This window comes from Lepidochelys kempii, chromosome 5 (genome assembly GCF_965140285.1).
Source record: "Lepidochelys kempii isolate rLepKem1 chromosome 5, rLepKem1.hap1, whole genome shotgun sequence".
In the NCBI taxonomy this organism is placed as follows: Eukaryota; Metazoa; Chordata; order Testudines; family Cheloniidae; genus Lepidochelys; species Lepidochelys kempii.
The window spans coordinates 74522960-74545324 of record NC_136384.1 but is presented as its reverse complement, the minus strand read 5'-3'; the positions used below and the strand labels follow the sequence as shown (position 1 = coordinate 74545324).

At 44.1% G+C, this 22365-nt stretch overlaps 1 protein-coding gene and 1 long non-coding RNA gene across 8 annotated transcripts in view; one reads left to right on the top strand and one right to left on the bottom strand.

The window, feature by feature from the left end:
* Positions 1 to 14283: 14283 nt before the first annotated feature.
* Positions 14284 to 18225, bottom strand: LOC140911531 (uncharacterized). The gene is made up of 3 exons (XR_012159016.2): positions 17468 to 18225; positions 16114 to 17101; positions 14284 to 15443 (listed from the first exon to the last, which is right to left on the bottom strand). It is a non-coding gene; the product is annotated as an uncharacterized LOC140911531 (long non-coding RNA).
* The window catches only part of SEMA6A (semaphorin 6A), a 131833-nt gene continuing 124735 nt past the window's right edge, over positions 15268 to 22365 (top strand). Inside the window, exon 1 of one of the 7 annotated variants that reach the window (XM_073344767.2) lies at positions 15268 to 15361. The gene's annotated coding sequence lies outside the window, so the exon portion shown is untranslated. The other 6 variants (XM_073344770.2, XM_073344764.2, XM_073344768.2 and 3 more) reach the window with 6 other exon arrangements.

The window sequence follows — 22365 nt, the reverse complement described above, 5'->3', positions numbered from 1 at the left end:
AGGGTGTTTAAGTGGCAGGGTTGTCATCATTATGATACAGGGCCAGATTCTACCAGCTTTACTCATATTGAGTAGTACCTTAGTCCATGACTAGCCCCATTGACTGCAGTGGAACTATGTGTGGAATAAAGTACTACTAAACATAGGTAAAGTTGGCAAACTCTGGACTCATCGTTTTTTTGTTTGTTTGTTTTTTGTCTTTTAAAGTCTCACCACTTACTTCCTGACAGCACGACAGATCAGAAAAATGGAAAGGAAAAACCTCCATATTCAGATATGTTGAACTGGGTGTGGAACACCGTACCTGTAGATTTTAGCCTTTAAAAAAGAATGTTTAAAAAAAACGAACAAGCAGAACTAGTAAAATATCATTTTTGTTCTTGTGGTGCTTATGTACCATCTCTGTAACACAAAGCATACTCAAAATTGATCACTGGGAAAGAACTGCATCAATTATCCTTTTTTATTGATTTCTCTGTAGTTTGCTTGTACTCCCTAAAAACTAGATTGGGCTGCAGTCACAATTCCTCTCATGCTCTGAGGAGCAGGAGTAAATTTGCAGCATCCCCTTACAAGGTATAGAATACTAACCCTCTTATGTTCAGCTTGGCTGCACTAGCTGGTGCAATAGGAGAGGGTGGAGCTCAAGCTCACTCATTCTCAATTTCCTCCCTGCCCAGGAGTAACAGTCAGGTAAAACCTGCTTTCCTCTTGCACCTGGAGTTGCAATCTGGGTAGGCCATGCACAGAGTGATGCAACCTCACACCTCTTTTTTGCTGCATTAGTCTTGGCCATACTCTGGACTTCAATTCACAGGATCTGTTGTGCACCTCCTGCATATCATACATAACTTTTCCCGCACCCAAAATAAGGTCAAAATAACTCATCAGACCTCTTTGTGAGTTGACTGATAGATGAATGTTGATCAACCAAAATGGAGACATACTCTTTTCTTTCCAATTATTTTATCATTTCTTTTACCATGCTTTCAGTCACTCCTTTCTTTCTTAGCAGCCATAACGTGTTTGCCTTTAATTTCTCCTTTAATATGCAAAAGTATTATGCGGCTTCAGAACCCATGCAAACACAGCGCAATTTAGGCTCCAGTATCCCAAGTTCCCCTTATAATTTTTAATTCTATGCTCCCACAAGATGAGAGGAGGAAATCTGTTTCACACGATCAGTTTTCATCAGTCACTATCATTTTTCAGGGACCATCAATGATTGGCCAGTCACATTTTTCCTACATTCTCATCCTATAACCAGCTAATACTTTGCTAGGTATAATCATTTTTCTCAGCTTTTTTCTTTGTTAGCTTCCTCATTCTCTCTCTCTCTCTCTCTCTCTCTTTCTCTCTAGTACCTTTCTTTCTCCTTAGTTCTTTCTGTTTTACACACACACACCTCTGCTGTTTTCTCAGTCTGTTCTAATCTCAGCAAAGTCTTCTCAGCTGGAGCCTTTCTCTCAGCTCTTCCATTTTCTCCTATCTATTCTCTCTCTCCTCTTCTCTCATCCCCTACAAATCCTTTTCTTTCTTCCACAGTCATCAGCTAGAAGGGTTTTTAAAAAGTCAGCTGTATGAGATTTAATGTTGTGAATTAAAGTGTGTGTGTGTGGTGGGGGGAAATAAAGCTTCTTTCTTTCAGCTACTGAAATCATTAAAGGTTTCTCTTTTGGTAATATTGTATTGCCTAGCAATTCCACACACTGAGTGTTCCTAAGGGCTCAGGTCAGCTGAAAGGACACTGAAAGCAATGATTTTTACTTATTTAACTAACTAATTTTTATTATTTAAAATTGGATTTGCTCTCAGTTTGATGCTATAATTGTATTTAAAACATTTTATTATAATATCGATCTTCAACACTGTCTTTTACAAGTATGATAATTTTGTCCTTTTCTTGCTCCCCCTCAACCCGCCTGATCTGAACTGTTCATTGCTGTTTTGAGAATCGGAATAATGGTCTGCTTTGGGACACATTCATCCGCAGTAAGAACACATACAAAGCCAAAATAAATCTACTCTTCCCTCAGCACCTTCCCTAAGATCTTGATTGATGCCCTGATTTTATCAAGTCCTGCTGAGAACACCATGAAAAATGCTTAAACTGGCTTGACTCTCCAGTCCAGATATCTTTTGCACATTCTCAGAGTGCTTTTTTTTCACCCCTAAACAACACCATCGGGTTAGCTTCAAACCTTTGTCGTATAAACAGGGCCAGCAACTGAGAAACTATGAATTTTATTATCTTTAGTTCTTAGCTGTACTCAGAAAGGATGTAGTAGCAATGAACAAAGCAGAAAGAGATAAAGAAAAAAAGAACTTCAGAAATGGCGAATAAAAAACATACAGTACAATACTACTAACTAAGCTACTGTGTAATTACTAACTAAGAAGCATATCATACCTTCCCACAGTAAAACCCTTGGGAAAGACAGTCTAAAAACTCCACACAATTCACCTCGTACAGTTTCTGCTAAATTCTCCCCTCAAGAGGGATGGGGTTTTGGCCTTGTAGGAGACCAATGTGCAACCTTCAAAATCCAAAAAGCCTGGGTATATGTGAAGAAAAGAAGCTTTCCCTTATGGAAAATCCTGTAGAATTTAATAGCAAATGATGGCTTTTCTATAGATTTTTGGGACTGTTTTATAGAATTCAATAGAGAATTATATCCTTGCTGTAGAATTCTGTAGGATGGTTAAAAAACTCTGTACAAAGCGAACCATTCTCAATTAAGCCAGATCCTCAGGTGATGTAAATCAACTGCAGTGGGAGAAGCTGATTCTTCTTTCATATGGCAAGAGATGTTAGCAACATTCAACCAAGTCCAGATTAGTGAGCCAGTGAATACCTTTGGAAGTGGCTAGGTTTCATCTGAGATTCCATCAGCAAAGGACTGAAGCAAGCAATGTGGTCTGCAGTTTGCAACTAGTGTCCACGCTCACATTGTGCATTGTTTCTTATATTCCAAAGATGACAGCATCTGATATATGATGTTGTGAGATAGTTCAATGCAGACCATTGTTTCTGGGATAGGCTGAAGTGTGGAAGTTCTTTTGTGAGGTCAGCAATCAGGTGTCGTATGGGACATTAGCATTATCCCAGAATTATTCCAAATGTGCGCCAGCCAGGATTCATGGAGGATGCTTTGAGAGCTTTAGCCTGATCCCCAAAGGGCTTGCAAGATTTCAGGCATGTCTTTGGAAGGTTCTAGAAGTCCTCATAAATTGATAAGACCAAGTTGGCCATGAACTGGTAAGATCAAGTTGTTCTCGTGAGCTCTGTGTGAGTGTTTTCAGATTTTGGATGGAGTTATATGTGCCAGAATGGGCAACCATTGAACAGGGGTTGACATTAATGTTCAATTTAGGATTCTCATTGCACCATTAAGTTGAGCATCCAGAGATCTGATATGTGACCTGCTCGCCCAGATTGGTGCACAACATTCAGTGGTCGAGTATACCAGGGTTAGAGTCGCTGTTTGAAATATGTGTGCATTGGCACCTTATGTTGTGCCCACAAGGTTTCAGGTGAGGCTAGGTCTTGCTTTTACTTTTCTTCATATCTTTTTTCCAGGTGAGCCTTAAAAATCAAACTTCTCTCCAAAGTTGCCCCCAGGCACTTCGGATAGGTCTCATTTCAGACCACAAAAGGTGGCCCTGAGTGGTTCCTTGAGGCCTTTTTGTTTAGGTAATAGGCTGTTACTAAGGATTTGAAGGCACTGGGGAGGACCTTCCAATATTGAAAGTATTCTGCCATTATCTTCAAGTTGGTGGAGAAGCTATTGCTGATGGTGGCAAGATCTTTGCTTTGTGCTGCAAGAGCAATGTCGTTAGCATAAATGAATTTCTGAAAAATTTTGTCACGTAAGTCACTAATATAGATGTTGAATAGTGAAGGAGCCAGCATGAACTTCTGAGGCAGACCTTCATTGAGGTTGCATGCTTCCCTTATCTGCCAATTCAAAAGGACATGGTATCTATGATTACTCAATACTGTGACCAAGAGTTGCATAGTGCTACTGCATTTGATGCCCTTCGTGCCTTGAACAATAGTTCATATCCCCATACTGTGTTGTAGTTGGCAAATAAATTTATAAGTGCTGTTCTGGATTTTAGATTCTGCTGGAAGCCCGCCTCAGTGAGATTAGTAATAGTGAGTATCTGGTTTTAGACTTCAAACCAGTCTAAAATTGGCCTGTTCTTTGAGGATGGCCTCAAAGATAGGGGTGTAGGAGGCCATCTTCATTGACGTGAGAGTTGTGGAGAGGAGTGATATTGGGCATTAGCTAGTGACATCAGTAGGTGGTTTCCCATGTTTGAGAAGGACAGTGACTTCCTCCTCACACCAGATTTGTAGGATATTCCCCGCAAATAAATAGGTCTGCCAACCATGCTTGTCCCTTTGGCTAAACTCTTAAGGAATTTGGAATACATGCTATAGCCTTTATTTTTATTTAAAGTTAATTTTAATGATGTTCTATTACACCGTGGAGGGTTCGGCTTTGGCAGTTACAGTTTCAAGTTCAACAGTTATGTCTGCCTGGTTTAGATCTAGAGCTCATAGGAAAACATGAAACCATAGGCAAGTAACACATACAATCACAAGAACAAGGTCCACTATCTCCACTATTACCAATTTTATTAAAGTTACCAACAAAGTTATGAATGTTACAGCATATATAACTCCTAGATGGAGCCATGCACCAGTTATAATTATAGACATACCCACATCCTCCTAGATAGTGTTAGGGTCTGATGGGTCACTCCTGGATTGATTATCAGCAGACGGATGGCTCCTGCTGGAGTTTTCCCATAGGAAGCTCAGTTTTCCCACTCAGGGCACCTTTCTTTTTAAAGGGGATTCTGCCTATACCTACATTCTGTGCACATAGAAAAGAGGGTAAAGAAGTTTGTCAGTGGGCATAGGCAATTCGTGAATTGCATCCACCTTCTGTTGGGCTGCTGTTCGACCTCCTTGAGACAATGTGAGACCTAAAAACAAAAACAAACAAAAAAAACCCAAACCACTTTTGGGACTACTAGTTGTACCTTTGTTGGGTTACACTTCAGTCCTGCTTCCTTGATGATTTGTAAAAGCTCACCCAGGCACTCCAGATGTTCCTCTTGAGTCTCCGTTGCGAAACAAATGTCATCTACGTACTGAAATAAAACAGATGATTTGGAAAACCTAGGCAGAATTTGCTTTATTTGTCCATGAAAGATAGATGGACTGTTACAGAATCCTTGGTGTAAGACTTGGAAAGGGTACTGTGAACCCCTTCCACCATGAAAGCCAGATGGTGTTGACTTTCCTTAAAACAGGTGCTGACCAGTAGCCATTGGCAATATCAATGGTAGAAAACCATTTTGCTTTGGGATTTAGATTTATTTAGGTCAGGCATTTTGGCTACAACAGCTGCACAAACTGGAATCATTCGATTTAATTTTCAATAATCAATAGTAAGACGCCATGACCTATCTGGTTTTTGTACTGGCCAAACTGGAGAATTGCATACTGAAGTACACTTATGAATGATTCCTTGTTGCAGCAAAGATTCAATGGTCTTAGCAATATGAGGTCTTACCTGATCTGGAAAAGGATACTGCTTCTTTGGGGGGAAATCGCCTCCTGAAATTTCAACAGTTACTTCCATCCTTTCACACTCATGCTTGTGTTTAGCAAAAGCATCAACATGTTTAGCCACTAATGCTTGTATATCAGCTCTCCCTTCTGCAATGTTTTCTAGGGTACACATGCTTGGTTTTGTTATTGTTGAAATAATGTCACATATGGGAATGACAGCAGGCTGATTGTCTAATGTCTGTGCTGTAGTTACACATAGTGAGCAATTGGTCAAATCTATAATGTACCCATGTTTTCGCAAAAAATCTACTCCCAGTAAATTGTAGGGTTCCTTCAGATTCGTAAAAGCAAATATTCATGTCTCCTATTTGTATCGCCACTCTTTTAGATCAGCCACAGTGCATATTATGATCCAGAGTGATTATTATGGCCTGGTTACTTCCAAATGTTGCTAGCACCCTAGGTTGTCCTGATGATAAAGAGGATAATTCTGGATTTTTATAATTGATTATGCTAATTGATGTCCCAGTATCAATAATAAATCAAAAATGGTGTCCCCTCACCATTGCTGATGCTGTGGGTCTCCCATTTACATCTCTTCCCAAAGGGGCTACAACTGTGAATGGGGCCTCTTGGAATCATGCACTCTGTCCTTGTGAGTCCATAGTGTCCCCTTCCTTCCTGGCTTTTATACTCTATGTATAGAGTTGATGTCCAGGACAATGGTTCTGTAATTACGGCAATGGATTGAGATGGTGTGCGCTGGCCATCCAATATCATGGGGTTCATTTGTTTCTGCATTTTTGTGTTTCAGCCTTCCTTTCTTAGATAGCTAATGCATAATATTTCTTTCTAAATACTAATCAGTCTTATATTTCTATAATCTTACATCTTAATTCTATTTAGCATATATGTTATATATAACATGACATGTTAATTAATCATAGCATCACACAATAAATGAATAATAAACTAAAATAATTGGTTACAATACCATCCTTGCCAGCAGCTTTTCCACTTTTAGTGACCAGGAGGGCTTTGTTCCTATCTTCTATAGTATATAGAGATGAGGGCAGTGAAGTGGTGGTGCTTTGTCAGATAGAAAGAACTCTTTCTGAACTTTGTGTCCAGTCATTTTGTTAATTTAGGTCTTTGAGTGACAGAGAAGGTGTGAGGCAACAGCACTGGCCATCACTTTTGGTTGGTGCAGTTTTTCTGGGTCAGTGACTTACGGCTTATGGAGGAGTGCCTAGGCTTTGCAATTGGAAAGAGTGAAGTCAAGACCCTCCACAGTCTCATTCCATCTCTTTGGGAGGGCAGAGTTCAATGACTCTATTAGTGCTTTTGCTGTGTCCGGATCACTGCTCTTCTCATACTGTTGGAAGAGTGCTTATCTCTGGCTGCCAGCAAGGCTTGCAATAGCTGCAGAGAATGTGTTTCACGGCAACTTTGATAAGAAGGTGAACAAAGTGGTCTTAGTTTTCTGGGATCAACTTGGTACAATATCCTGTTTTCAATACCAGCAGTATGTGCAACCCAGTTCACTTTGTGGAAATTCCAGTGCGGTTTTGGTGTTGATTCAATCAGCAAAATTCCAAAGCCAAAATGCAGAATGTGGTGTGCTCCATAAAGGAAGTTTTCCAGTACTGTTTGTGAAGCTTACAGAGGAACACCACTATTGTCTTTCATCAGAAAACACAAGTCTGAATTGTGTTCCGTGTTCCATCTGGCCAAGCGAAAACTCGCTGATTGTTTGGGGTCAAAAATGAGGCCCAGTCTGTGAGTTTCTCACTAGCTGCATCATTTCTGCTATAATCCTGTTGTGAGTGGGGGCTATTAAGGTCACCAGAGTACATGGCAGGATGGAGAAAAGATGGTAATGCGGGCTTTGGCCATTCAATATTTGGATGTTTGTAAACATTCATTATGGTCAATTGTCTGATTCTTATTGCAGCAATTATTATTATTGCAGAGATTCCTGTAGTCTTAGATTCCCCCAGGACTGAGACGTCTATAAGACCATGCCTGGTGTACCTGGCAAGGCCATACCTCCCATAATTCACAGTGGCAATTAGATCATAGCCCTGAATTTAGTATCTTGCAGCTTGCTCATTCTTTGCAGCATGACTTTCTTATAGAGCTACAACATCAGTTTTACGCACTTTGAGAACTCTTTAAAGACACTCACACTAGACATGTGACAGACCTTCTACGTTAAGTTGCCAGACACATAGAACTGGTCCTACAATTCTTCTGCGCTGCCCCAGAAAAGGACTTTAAAACATTTCACATAACTAAAATTTGATTACATTCATTGTGTAGAAGACACACACACACACATACAAGCATACATATGCATATGTGTACAATCAGTGCTCAAGTCCTAAAAAAAGAAGAGCCGGAACGCCCCCTTCCCTGGAAGGAGAGATGCATGGGCAGCAGCCCAGCATGAACCTGTTTTTACTTTCAATATTCTTACTTTTCTCTATTTGTTGCTTTTCTTTTGTCCTCGCATCCCCCGATATTTATCCAGGAAAATGTAAAGTTAATGTTTTCACTGATTTTTCAATTATTTTTCATAAACACTAATAAATTCCTGAGAAAACTGAAACAAAATAAAAACTGAAAAGGAAGGGCCGGGATAACATGTAACAGGAGTACCATGTGAAGGCTGTCGTTTTGGAAGCTGCACTGATGTCAATATGATGCCACTTTATATCAAATGAGGATCTGACCCACATATTTTAGAGTTATTTCATAGCAGAACCCTATTAAATAGCTATAGAACTCTATTGGTTTAACATCTATTAAATTCTACAGTTCTTTTCCATATTGTGCTCCTCATACCTGGAGTCTCTGTATAGAGGACAAGTCACTCTGTTCTCTGACCCCATCCATGACTTTCTCAGGACCTCTGCTGCCACTACCTACTTTGGCCAGGCCTGTGCACCACTCCCCCTCTATGGGAAGCCAATGACACATATGAGAAGTTATTGTTGCTCCTACAATAGCATGAATTTCTGCTGATTTTTCTGGCAGATATACAATTGGCTGACCAGGGCAGCATCTTGCATAAAACAGCTGCTCCCTGGCCCTGTTTCCCTTCCGTCATTCCCCACAGCTGTGCAGACCCTGTTGCATGGTGTTGGCACAGAGAGGTTCTCTGTGGGCTCCCAGGGAGGGACATCTCATGCTGTGGAGCCACTGCTCTCCCTAGCGTGGATTATGTGGCCTTTCTAACCACATTTCTCCCTTGAGCACATCGCACAGGGTCATCCTGCTCTTACCCTGATTTCAGTTCACTTGTAATATAGCTGAAATATGTTGAAAGCTTACAACTCCTAAATCACGGGCTTCATTCTATAGCCCTTATTCGGGCAAAATGTCCATTGACTCCTTGCCCAAGTAATGAGTTCAAGATTGGGCCCCCATAAGTTAACTATTTACCCAGCTTCTTCTTCCGGCCAGCAGTGGTAAGATCAGGAATGGTTATCTGCTGATCTAATGTCAAACTGCTTTTCAACATACTTGAAATACATCTGAATTTTGAGAATTCCTCGGCTGTGATTAACAGAAGGATCTTATCTTCTCTGTGTAGGAGTAATTACTTTGCTAGGCATTCAACAATGTTGTCTTGACAGAAATCATATTTACAGTTTGGGTTTTCCTTGTTGCAGTAAGATTAAGAAAAGGAACAAAAACATATCTATATTAAGACTTTTTTTAATCCGTGCTCTATTCTTTCATTTTAACACAGATGTATCTCCCAACTGTAACATCATCTTGGCTTGGATGCACAAAAGAATGGCACCTGGAAAATCACTGCAATTCATACAGCCTGAGTTAGGCGCCTAAGCTTCTGTAAAATGAATGGGGAGAGACAGGTGCCTTAGACTACAGTTCACAAAAGCTAGCATGCTAGGCAGGGACCCTCCTAAACTAGCCACTTGGAGATGCCAACCACAGAGGTGTGTGTTAAGCCCCACACTTATCAGGGAGATAGGCACCTACCTCTGCTAGCAATTCACAGCCAGGAATCCTCTTTGGAGCTAGGCGCCTATGCCATTTTTGGAAGAAGAAGGAGCAATATAAAATTAACATACACATATTAAAATGGATGAACAACTGGCTAACAAATAGATCTCAAACTGTAATTGTAAATGAAGAAACCTCATCAGGCAGGTTTGTTTCTAGTGGGGTTCCACAGGGATTGATTCTTGGCCCTATTTAACATTTTTTTCAGTGACCTGGAAGAAAACATAAAATCATCACTTTGCAGATGACACAAGCCTGGGGGAGTGGTAATTCAGAGTGATCTGGTTCACTTGGTAAAGAAGGCACAAGCAAACATTATGCATTTTAATATGGCTCAGTGTAAATGTATACACCTAGGAACAAAGAATGTAGGCCATACTTATGATATGGGGGACTCTGTTCTGGGAAACAGTGACCGTGAAAAAGATTTGGGGGTCAGGGTAGATAACCAGCTGAACATGAGCTCCCAGTGTAAGGCTGTGGCCAAAAGAATTAACGTGACCCTGGAATGCATAGGCTGGGGGATCGTAAGTAGAGAGGTTATTTTATCTCTGTATTTGGCTCTGGTGCAACTGCTGCTGGAATATTAGGTCCAGTTCTGGTCCCCACAAGAAGAATGTCAATAACTTAGAGAGGATTCAGAGAAGAGCCACAAGAATGCTTAAAGTATTAGAAAACTTGCCTTAGAAAGCATGTCTGTAGTGATAGACTCAAAGGGTATATCTACACTACAATTAGGCACCTGCGGCTGGCCTAGAGCAGCTGAATCAGGCTCATGGGGCTCGGACTAAGGATCTGTTTAATTGCAGTGTAGATGTTTAGGCTTTGCTAGAGCTTAGGCTCTGGAACCCTCCTATCTTGCAGGGTCCTAGAGCCTGAGTTCTAGCCAAACCTGAATGTCTACACCACAATTAAACAGTCCCTGAGCCCTGTAAGTCAGAGTCAGCTGGCACTAATTGCTGTGTAGACATACCAAAAGAGCTCAATCTATTTAGCTCAGGAGTGGGCAAACTTTTTGGCCCTAGGGACACATCTGGGTATGGAAATTTTATGGCAGGCCATGAATACTCACGAACTTGGGGCTTGGGGTGTGGGAGGGGGGTGAGGGTTCCAGCTGGGGGTGCGGGCTCTGGGGTGGAGCCAGAAATGAGGAGTTCAGGGTGAGGGAGGGGGCTCCAGGCTGGGGCAGGGGGTTGGCATGTGGGTGGGGGAGTGAGGGCTGCAGCTAGCAGGGTGGACTCTGGGGTGCTGGAGGGTGAGACTGAGGGGTTCGGAGGGCAGGAGTGGGATCAGGACTGGGGCAGAGGGTTGGGGCACTGGAGGGGGTCAGGGGCACCAGCTCCGGATGGCGCTTACCTCAAGCAGCTCCCGAAAGCAGCAGCATGTCCCCGCTCTGGCTCCTATGTGGAGGCATGGCCAGGCAGCTCTGCATCCTGCACAATTCACAGACACGGCCCCATCCACAGGCGCCACATCTGCAGCTCCCATTGGCTTTGGTTCCCGGCCAATGGGAGCTGCAGGGTGGCACTTGGGGTGGGGGCAGCGTGCAGAGCCCCCTGGCTGCCTCTACATGAAGGAGCCAGAGAGGGGACATGCTGCTGCTTCTGGGAGCTGTGCAGAGCCACGGCATGTGTGGAGCGGTGCAAGCCCTAGACCCCGCTCCCTGGCAGGAGCTCGAGGGCCAGCTTAAAACATCTGAAGGGCCGGATGCGGCCTCCGGGCCGTAGTTTGCCTACCCCGATTTAGCTTAACAAAGAGAAGCTTAAGGGGTGACTTGATTACACTCTATAAACATCTACATGGAGAAAAAATATTTCATAATGGGCTCTTCAGTGCAGCAGAGAAAGGCATAACATGATCCAATGGCTGGAAGTTGAAGCTAAACAAATTCAGACTGGAAATAAGGTGTACATTTTTGACACTGAGGGTAATTAACCGTTGGAGCAATTTACCAGGATCATGGTGGAATCTCCATCACTTACAATTTTAAAATCAAGATTGAATGTTTTTCTAAAAGATCTGCTGGAGGAATTATTTTGGGGAAGTTCCATGACCTGTGTTATACAGAAGATTAGACTAGATGATCACAATGGTCCCTTTTGGCCTTGGTATTTAGGAGCTCCCTTTTGGCCCAGTGGTTAGGGCACTTACCTGGGATGTGGGAGAACCCCATGTTCAAGTTCCCCCTCCATCTAAGAGGGAGAAGGGATTTGAACAGGGATCTGCCATCTTGCAGTTGAATGCCCTAACAGTTGGGCTACGGATGTTCTGATGTAGGGCTCCCTCACACTCTCCTGTTGAAGCTGTTGTACTGTGGATAATAAATACAAAAAGTTATTGGAGCAGAGGGACTGGATCCTGAGTCTCCTAACTCAGTACTCTAGCCACCTCAAGTTATTGGGTGAGAGAGTGACAGAGAGAGGATGAGAATGATGCTGACTCTTTAGCCTGAACTGGGAGGTGGGAGACCCAGGATCCAGTCCCCCTGCTCCAGTGACTCTTTTTATTTGTTAGCCACAGTGCAACAATTTCAACAGGAGAGATTTAGGGTGCCCCCACATCAGAATATCCCATAGCCCAGTGGTTTGGGTACACACCTGAGAGGTGGTATAGCCTAGTTCACAATCCCATCTCCTCAGGTGGAGGCGGTACTTGACCTGGGCATCTCCCACATCTCAGGTGAGTACCCTAACCACTGGGCTAAAAGTTAGGAAGGAGCTCCTCCTCTCCTCATTTTGTGCAAAGCTCGCCTATAGAGGTCTCATCCAGTAGGCAAGGTCTGAGTACGCTTACAGGATTAGGTCCTGCAGGCAATTTACATAGAGGAATATCTATCTTCCCCCAGTTTACGCATCACTCTGGGTCTTAAGTGTCCGGATGCCTCGCAGACCGCTTATGCTCAGAGGCAGTAACATACGCACCTAGGGAACTTTTACTGCAACAATGTAGGTTCTGAGCAAGTTTAGGCACCTACAGGGTTCTGGGGCAACAGAGCTGGGGTTTGGTGACTCTTAGTGGCCTGATTCTGGGATTTAGGCATGTGAAGTGGCCGTTAGGCATTTAAGAATTTAGCCAGTACCTTTACCCTACAATAAAAACAGGGCCGGCTCTACAGTTTTTGCTGCCCCAAGCACTGAAAAAAACTGTCGCCCCGGATGGCAAAAGGAAGAAGCTGCCACCGAATTGCCGCCGGGGCCGGAGGAACTGCCGCCCCTTCCGAACTGCCGCCCCAAGCACCTGCTTGGAACGCTGGTGTCTGGAGCTGGCCCTGAATAAAAAGTAGGCTAATGGGGCCAAATCCTCCTCGTCATATTCACGTGCATAGGCCCAGCAAGTTCATGTATTAAGGTGAGCAGGATTTGTTGCTCAGTTTTCAGAAGATCAGACCCCACCACAAAATAAAGATAGTGTGAAGGCTGATGTTACAACACTATTAAAAATAGCACAAAATACTTTGCAGAGGGAGGTAGAAGAGAAAAGGAGAAAGAACACTTCACTGAGTTGGATACCGAGAGAAAGTGAAAATGAAGTAGAGATGGAGTTAAGTAAAAGGAAAGAGCTACAATGTTTGAAGCCGTGAAGATGCAAATGGATAATTTTGCAGACTGGTTCTAGTCAGCTGAGAATGGAAGGGTGCAGTAAGGGGAGAAAGGAAAAGTGAGTTTCAGAGACTGAAGCAGAAAGGAAGTTTCGAATGTGAGATTTGAAGAGGAGAAATGAATCAGTGCAGAAAGGAACAGATAGAAAGCCGTTGGATAGGAAACAGAAAAAGAGCTTTGAAAAAGGCTCAAACAATATAATTTCTCACTACTAATAATGTTGTTTGGTGAATAAGGAAATAGGTTTTCTCAGCTGCCTCTTCTTGCAAAGCCTTTTGAAATATAAAAATCTGGTCTATATTCATGAGAACCTAAGTTTAAAAAAAAAACCCTCCATTTGAGAGTCTTTTTTACTCTGAACAGAGGAAAACAAGTGTGAGAGTATTTCTGAAATTTTGGTAGAATATGAAGTGAACGGTCTGGGCTGGATCTTGTTTTGCTTCCCCTTCAAATTTCCAGGAAAGTCAATAGAATTTTGGGTTCCCAAGCAATACAGAATCTAATGTAAATGTTGCATATTGTTGAAAAGATGGCCTCAGTCTGTGGGGGAGAGATTCTTTCAGTGTTTCTATTTCTGGTGAGTTATAGAAGAAGCATAATATCAGTATGGTGCCACTTTAGGGGTGTGGGGCAAGGGCTCTTGTTAAATCAAATCCCATTCATCTGGCTTCATCCCTGACACTGGATTTGGTACCCAAATAATGGGTACTGTACTAGTTCAGTTCAGTTGCTCTAATTTCAGATTTAGGGTAACATTGTTTAGTTAACATGTATCCATCCTCAGTAATAATTCTGCTTGGTGCAGAGCTGTCTTGTTTTAAATTTCCAGTGAAAAGAAAGAAAATATATAACGTCTCTGTTCCTTTGGTTAGAAAATTACTCTAAGTACATATTCCGTTTAAACTGTCAAGGGCTGGGGGTGGGGGGATTTGCTTGATACCAGAAAAGTCTTTTTCCTTGTAATCTAACCACTAGAAATTGAATGTATTTGTGTGTAACTTTAGATCCTAAAACAAATACCGCAGAAAAGCCAATTTCTAGCAGTCCTTTCATTATCTAAAAGTAAAAGGCAGAAACACAGTTGTCATAAACAAGTAATTATTTTAATGTCATGCTTCTTATGGCCAACTAGTAAATCCCCTAGCTGTAGACTGCACTCCATCATTTCACTTATCTGGTTCTAAAATGTATTACTTGAGGCTGTTATTGTAACATGGGTCAGTTGAGACCTGGAAGATGGAAATTACTATTGAAGACATTAAGGTCCATACCACACAATTGAAGACCTCGAGAAAATATGCAATTTGTTATTGTTTTTTTTTTTAAGTTACAGATCTAGGTTGTTTAATCTTTGATATTTTTATCTTATTCCGCTCCAGTATCTTTTTTAATTTCCCAAACAATAATTTAATATAAAAAGTGAATGGAGCTAAAGATTCAATGCAGTACAGTAGAATTATTGTTGAAAGGGAAAGGACAGCAGCCCTGTGGATCTATTCATGTGGCAGATACAGTAAAAGTACTGTTAGGAAACATTTGCACACTAGTTAGATCAAGACAAGAGGAGGTCTTGCATCCCCCAAATGAATTCAGGTTATAGTTTAGCTCCTTCCCAGGACTTCAAAGGTTATGTTTTATATCCAGATTTAAGATCGTTGAGAAGTCTCCATGTGCTGCACTGAATTGCACTTCATTCACTGTAAAGAGAATCCACTGTGGTTTGCATCCCTCCCACGTCCCAAGCAGTGCTTTGTTTCAAACTGGAGACCAACTGATTGAAGTGGGATTGAGCACTCTGAACGTCAGTCCTGTCTGTGAGCGTCAGGTTTTGACCATATAGCCCCTAGGTTTTAGCTTCAGCAGTCAGAGAAGGAGCAGGCTGAAATCAGCAAAAGGGGGATGGGGAATCTTTTGCTTTTATTCCCCCTGCTCCTTCGCTTGCTGTCACAAAGGCACTGGTAAAAGAGTCTTAGAGCTCCAAGCGAGCGGATTTACACGTGGCTTCCACTGCGGTTTCATCTCATAATCGAAATCCAAACGGTTTGAAATGATAGCTGTCTAACTGGATCGTAATGCAGCGGATTTGGAAAATCAGAGAGGAGGGACGCAGCTTTCTTTAGTGATATGCTATGAAAAGGTAAGCAATTATAAATCAGTGTGTTACTGATCGGATTGTGCAAAAAAAAAGTCAATAGAAATATCCTCTCCATTTAGCGACTCTGTGAAATAAAATAAGTAAATAAACATTAATATTCAAAATAACAATACATCCTGCGAAAGAAAACCCCACCCCGCCCCCTCTAGAAAAGCAACGTGTCTCCCATTTCAACGATATCCATAAAGCAAACAAGACAGCTTAATTGTTTGTTTCTCTAAGGGAAGGAGCTAAACCTGGAATTAATTTGGTTCAGCCTGTGAAACAATCCGTTTGCTCTGCCTAATTCCGGCAATTACAGAAGTTTTCCCAGGCACAAATAACATGTAAATCAGCCGCGGAGCGTGGGGCTGGGGCTGCTGCTGGAGGCAAGCGCGAAAGACAGGCTGCGCGCTGCCTCCGCCGCACCTGAGCCTGGGGGGCGCTGCTGCTGCCACTCGCCGGAGCAGCGGCGTTGAGCGGCAGCGGGGTTCCCGCTCGGCGGGTGGGAAGGCGGCGGATTAATTTATTAGCTGTCTTCTTGCGCCTCGCTGGCTCTGAGACACGGACGGATTAACCCAGCCAGCCGCTCGCAAACTGGGATCGGTGGGGTGGGGGAGACAACTGCGACCTGATCTGCCGCCCGGGCCCAGCCCTGTTTCCCTGGAGGGCCATCGGACGGGGTGGCATCATGGTGCTTCAGCTTAGGGCCCTCGGCGAACGGGTAATGTCAGGGAAACGCGATGGGGGCTTACACAATAGACTGCGATACTCCTCCACAGAACACGCGTTCTGCAACCTAGAGAGGTAGCGAGAGCTGGACGTAGCCTGGGTCTGTCTGTACAGAGCGGAGCCTGGAGCGGGAGGAGCTGTGTCTGCGTCTCGGCGGACCGCGCCGCTGAGAAATGCGCCACGGTGCCCTACTAGCGTGACGGGAGGCAGGGGAGCTCCCGCCCTGCTAAGCCGTGCGCAACTCGGGCGTCCGAGCCTGCTGCCACTGAAGTTAGTGGGGGGGTTGCCGTCGCCTTCGGAGGAAGCCGGATCAGGCAGCAACTTTGCAAATGTAATCAACCCTCGCATTGTTGGCCCTGGCGAATCAGTGCAGCGGCCCCTTCTGGCACACAGGGAACACAGCTCTGAGACGTCTTTCTCCCAAGGCTAAACCCCTCTAAGCTAGGTAGAGCTACGGTGTGCGTGCATGTTCTTAATCATCTCCTCTGAGATGCACACACAGACTGTACTTATATATAGGCATATGCTGGGTCCCTTGTGTACACACGCAGCGGCACTTCGGTTTCAGAGGTACAAGTTAGACCACCTGAGGCTTCTGATTTGTTTTTGTCTCCGGGCGCTTTTTCATGGCCATCTTTTCCGCTCTTTCCTTCTGCAGATCTTGATACACAAGTGTAGCTCCCTGCTATTTTGCTGGTTCTGTCTCTTAAAAGGAAACATTGCTACTGGAAATAGTTTTAGTGGACCCGGAACAATCGCGATGGTGGAAAATTTCGATTGCCAGCATTTCTGGTTGCCTCACTCAGTACAAATCTGAGGTAAACATAAGCATATACATGTGGAATAGAAAGAAGGATATGCCTTGGGAAGGGAGAGAAGTGAGGATCTATTGGCCTTTGGCAAGTTTCCCCTTAAAAAAGTCTTTTTTAACATGGGCGATGGATGGAGGCTGTGTCTTGGCAATTTGATGTTTTTAGAAGGAAGGTTATCCCTTTCCCTCTCTTCATGCACCTGTATAAAATAAATCAAATATTTAAAATGTGCGTGTGTAGGATTTTTTTATTGGGGATTTTTTTTTGGCACTGCATTCACTTTGTTAAGAATTTAAATTAAAAATATTCTCACTGCATGTAAATACAAAAGTTCAAGCACAATATTCAGACTATCATAGCAGTTCTGTTAGTTTATTGTTTATTCTTGGCATATATTTTCTTTCAAGAGCTGTTATATCTACATATTTTTACAAGACTACTATGTACTGAACAGTTATTTTACGTATCTTATAGGCAACTCGCTTTGTGTGTAGGATGTTCATTGCTCTAGGATGTGAGCACCGGAACAGTTCTCAGAATTAGAAAGTCTTAACAATTCACTTACCCATATCCTTTAAAACTTCCATTTAAGAAAATCGATGAGCAAATTCTGTCTTGTATCTCCTCTCCTGGAGCACTTCTTCCTTGCCTTTTTTTTTTTTTTTTTTGCGTCAACAATCAGTAATACTTCTCTCATCGCTGATTCACCCCCCGTCCTGATTACAAACACAGCACTGTACATCAATACTGTATATGGGGTAAGGGCTTTTTCAGCTCTTCACTTTCGTTATCGCCTTGTTTGTACATGTCGGGGGGCGGGGAGGAGAGGGAGGGGGAATATGCACTTGGAAACTTGCCATGCTCTCACCCTATCCCCTACCCATTGCACATGCTCATCCTTGTTGGTTATAGCAAGGGACTGGAAAGGAAGGGTGGGTGGAATCAAGTGAGTCCATCTGGAGAGATCCAGTCCGGGATTTGACTCCACCCGCAGCGTAGCAGCCTTCCTTTGACAGAGGAGTTGGGACTCGGAGACTAGCAGGGCACAGGGAGAGAGGTTACTCTGAACTCCTCTACAAACACAGTTCAATGACCAGGAGCTTTGGGCTAAAGCAACCGCGCTTTCCTGCCGCGGCGTACAGAGTGCCGCCTGCCTAGGAGTTTTCCTGAAGCAGCCTCTACACCTGGCGCACTTTTGGTAGAAAGGGAGCAGGACAAGACCCTGAAATGACTTATCTCCTAAGATTCGACTGAAGGGGACTTCCTGGAGTAGGATCCTAGTGGAATTTGGGTTTGGAGAGGAGTTGCTAAACCTTTTTTCCTCTTCCCCCTTTTCTCTCCCGTCATTGGAAATGAGCAAATTGCGTTTGCATTCCAGAAAGTAGCAATATTAAACATCCCATCCCCCAAAGAAGCACACATGTAGTACTGACAAAGGATTGCAAAGGAGAGAGTGGATCCAGTTTCCCAGAGAGATCCCCTTAAATGGATTACTAAATGGGACACTACATCAGCTAGTTCTTGTCCTCTAGCTGCCTAGATACATGCACCGAAAAGGTACAGTACTCCCCTCTCCATATCTATATCTAATCCTTTGGGTTGCTTGCAAAGGAAGGCTCCTCCTGGCTTGCACTGGCGGGTCCGGGAGGAGCGTGTTCGGTGTGCGGTTAAGGTTGCCTGCTGGTTTCTAGCTCGGCAGCGTTTGCAGCGCTTCGGGAAGGCGGGGGAGAGCCGCCTGCCCTCGCACACGTTGTGCGGCTGCCCCTGCCCGGGCAGCTTGCGGCTTGGGCTGCCTTTTTTTAATCAGTCTGGCTGCTCAGCCCGCTGGCAAGCAGGGGCGTCCCTCCCGGGCTCGGGCGCTGGCGGGGCTGAACGCGTTGGTCCTTGCACCTCACTCAGCCCGCTTGTTCGCCGCGGGCGCGGAGCCGGGCTGCTTTGCCCCGGCCGCTGGGCGTGCGCGCTGCCTGCGATGCGGGGCTCCCACCTGCGCCCTTAGCTGCTCATCCCGGGGCTGCAGAGCGTCCCGGAGGGAGCTGGGGCGTCTTTGTTGTGGGGACAATGTGGGCGCCTTGCACGTGCGTAATCCCTGGGCGCTGCTCTTTAACCCGGGTATTGACGCTGTTGTTATTGACAGGGGCGCTGGGTGCGGAACAAAGGAGCCGGCTGGGAGCCCCGCGCGCTCTGCCCCGCGCCCCCCGTGCCCACGCCGGTCCCTGGGTGTTGATGTGCGCTGCTGCCTGGCTGGCTTTGTTCGCTAGCATGGGGCTGGCGCTCTGGGCTGATCTCCCCCTCCCAGCCGCGGGCTCCTGTCATTGCTTTGCAGCAGGGCGAGGGGGAGGCTCTGGCGCTGCCCCCTACCCCCACTCCTAGCTGGGGTGTGTGTATGTGTCGGGGGCCACCACGGGCTGACTCCCCGTAGCGCCAGTCGGCTCCGAGCGAAGGGTGGCTCTCGGGCAGGACGGGTCCCCGCCCCCTCTAGCTGCTGCTGTCAGCTCCTCTCTCTGGCACTGGGGTGGGGGCGGCTCAGGCGATCCCTCCCCCATGGTCCTGCCACCCGCACTGGAGGGGCCACTGGGCTGACCCCCTCTTGCTAACTGTCCGCGCTGGCCCGATCCTGAAGGAGCGACAAAGGTCCTTTAGGAAAGGAAACTCCTCGCCCTTTCCCTCCCCTGAGCGCCCTTGCTCTGCTGCTTCTCCCCGCCCCGGCCCTTCAGACCGCGGGGAACCAGGCAACCCCAGGGCAAAGTTTGTCTAAAAGGAAATAACAGGGCTGGATCGCACAATGGAGGGTTTGTTCCGAGCTGCCTCCTAAAAGTGCTGCCTGGGTGAAAAATACAAGGGAGAGGAGGGGAGGCGAGGGGGGCTCCCTGCCATAGGGAGTAAGAAGGGAAGGAACCGTCCTGGGATGGCGGTAAGCCCCCTCGCCCTCCGGACTGCTTCCTACAGAGGGTGTTAGATCTGAAGGGGCCAGAGGGCTTTCCGCCACTCTCACCACCTAAATCCCAGCCAGCAGCAGGGGGTGGAGGGGGATGATGGTGGCAGGGAGGATGCTGCTGGTGGGAGGGATTTTTGTGTGTGTGTGTGCAGAAGCATGAAAAGCTCTCAGTTGAGAGTAATGTGCATTAAGTGCTCTGGCTGTGAATTTGCATGAGCGAAAGTGGGAGCCTGAGCCTGCAAATCCCCATGAGTTGTTTTCCTGCCTGCTGGTGTACTGGAAAAGTGGAGCAGAACTGAGACAGCCTGGGGCAAAGGGGAAGGTTGAGAGCTGGCGGCTGCTGGCCTCCTACAAGCAATTACAGAAGTAACAATTATTAGATAAATCAGCCTGGGTCAGGGTATTGTTGGTTCCGGGGCCAGTGAAGCCATTTGGGGCTTTCTCGTGGCCCGGGAAATGTTAGTGAAAGTTTGAAAGTGTGAAAAGGCATCTGGTTTGGGCTGCACGGAGCGCTCTGTGCCAAAGATTTTTGCTTTGCTTCCAACTAGTTTTGCTTGTGATGAGAGGAGGGGAAACTGGTGCTGTTGACTGACATCCAGAGGAAGGGTTAAATGTAAAAATCACAGCTTTTCCTGTTCCTTTGAAGCTAGGTTCCCAGCAGCTTTGACAAAGTTGAGGCAGTAGGGCTTTTTTTAACCATAGTCAAAGAATTTCTCATGAGTGACTATTTAATGGCTAGTTGTAATATAGTAATTATTGGGGTTTTCCGACGTGTCTGCTTGACCGCTTGTTTAGAAGGAATTTGTTCTTCTCTTTTTTCTTTCCTAAGATAATTTAAGTATGTTTGTAAACCTACATACTTATGCCAGTGTTTATGCATTTCAGACCTCTTTAAAACTGATGCAGAATGAAGATCATGAAGTTCATTGCAGATACAGAAATAGTGGCATTAATTAACTTGGCTATAAATAAAAAATGCAAATTCCCAATGGGGGGCATGTTTGGGTCTGTAAATACATAACAGGAGAGTTAAATCATCCCAAACACTTTCTATCTCTGGTCTACATATAGTATGGTATCATTTGAAATACACCCTGATAACTCCTATTTAATATAATCGATAACTAACGTTAGTTATTAACCCAACCTTAAATATAGTGGCAAAATCGTGTCTCCAGCTATTATCCTGTCTTTGTAAAAACTATTTCAATGACTGTGTGAGTTTGGTTTACATGTTCTTATTTACTTTGGGCCCCATCCTGCAATCATTCCTCATGCGAGTAATCCTTACTCACAGGAGTAAATTCATTGACTTCAATAGGACTCTTCCAATGAGTAAAAATTACTCGCAGAAGGAAGGCTTGCAGGATCAGGCCCTTTATGCAGCTCTTGCCCAGATTATTCGACTGGTTTAAGATGTGCTCAGATATTACTGTTTTTAGAGATTGGTTTGTGGATTTCAGAATAAATAATGAAAAAGACAAATGACCTTGCTTTGGTTAACTTCTCTTGTTTAATGGGGCTGGCCAGCATATTTTGAAGAAAAGTGGACCATTGCCAGCAAGTCCTTCCTTACAGTAGTAATCCCACATGACTCTGAATGGAACTACTGGCATGAGTAATAAAATAAACCCCCCAAACCACCTACAGTGCCAATGTGTTTCTTGGTTTATACAGTTTTCTTTAGAATATGAAACATACCATTTTTATATTGGTAACCAGTTATAAAAGACCCAAAGACAATAAGACAAAGGGAGTATTCTTCTTGTATAAAACCAAACACATCCTAAATATAAAAAATATGGGTGCAATTCTATACTCCTTGTTCAGGAAAACCTTCCACTGACTTCAATAGAAGTTTAGTCAAGGGACTGCAGGATCCAGCCTTACCTCTATAAATGATAAACTGATGTTTTTTAATGAATAATTAATTTCATGCAATACAAGATATTTGCTACATTTGTTTTTCATATAATAGGAGTCAAAGAATATATGAAACATGAGTGAATAGTTTGAGTGAAAAGAATCATATGGTCACAGATATTCTGCATATTCTCTCAATTAGTTTACATTAGAACTGTATATTTTTCTTATGATGGCAAAATCTTCTTTATCAGCTAAACCAGTACTCCTGAGGGGGGGAATAATTGGGCACTAAAATTTACAAGGAACATGTGTATTTAACATCTCTTAACTATGTGAAGATAAAAGTAGATGGTAGCTATGGCCCCTTTTTTAATGTTTGTAATTTGAGGAGGGCAGCTATTGTAATTGGAGTCAGAAGAAATAGGTAGCAGGGAGTATAGACAAGGAGCTGCTTTCATTGATTTTTTAAAAAAGGAGCAAACTAATGACCTGTGATAAATCCAAAATAGAACTGTTTGCATTAAAAAGGAAATAGGCGATTGTGAACCTGTTTGTATGTGTGTTTTTGTAAGGAAAGGGGAAATTTGTCATCTTGTTTTGAAGAGCGAGAAGATCCATACATAAATACATCTGAAAGGAGTTCACACGGTTTACAGAGGGAA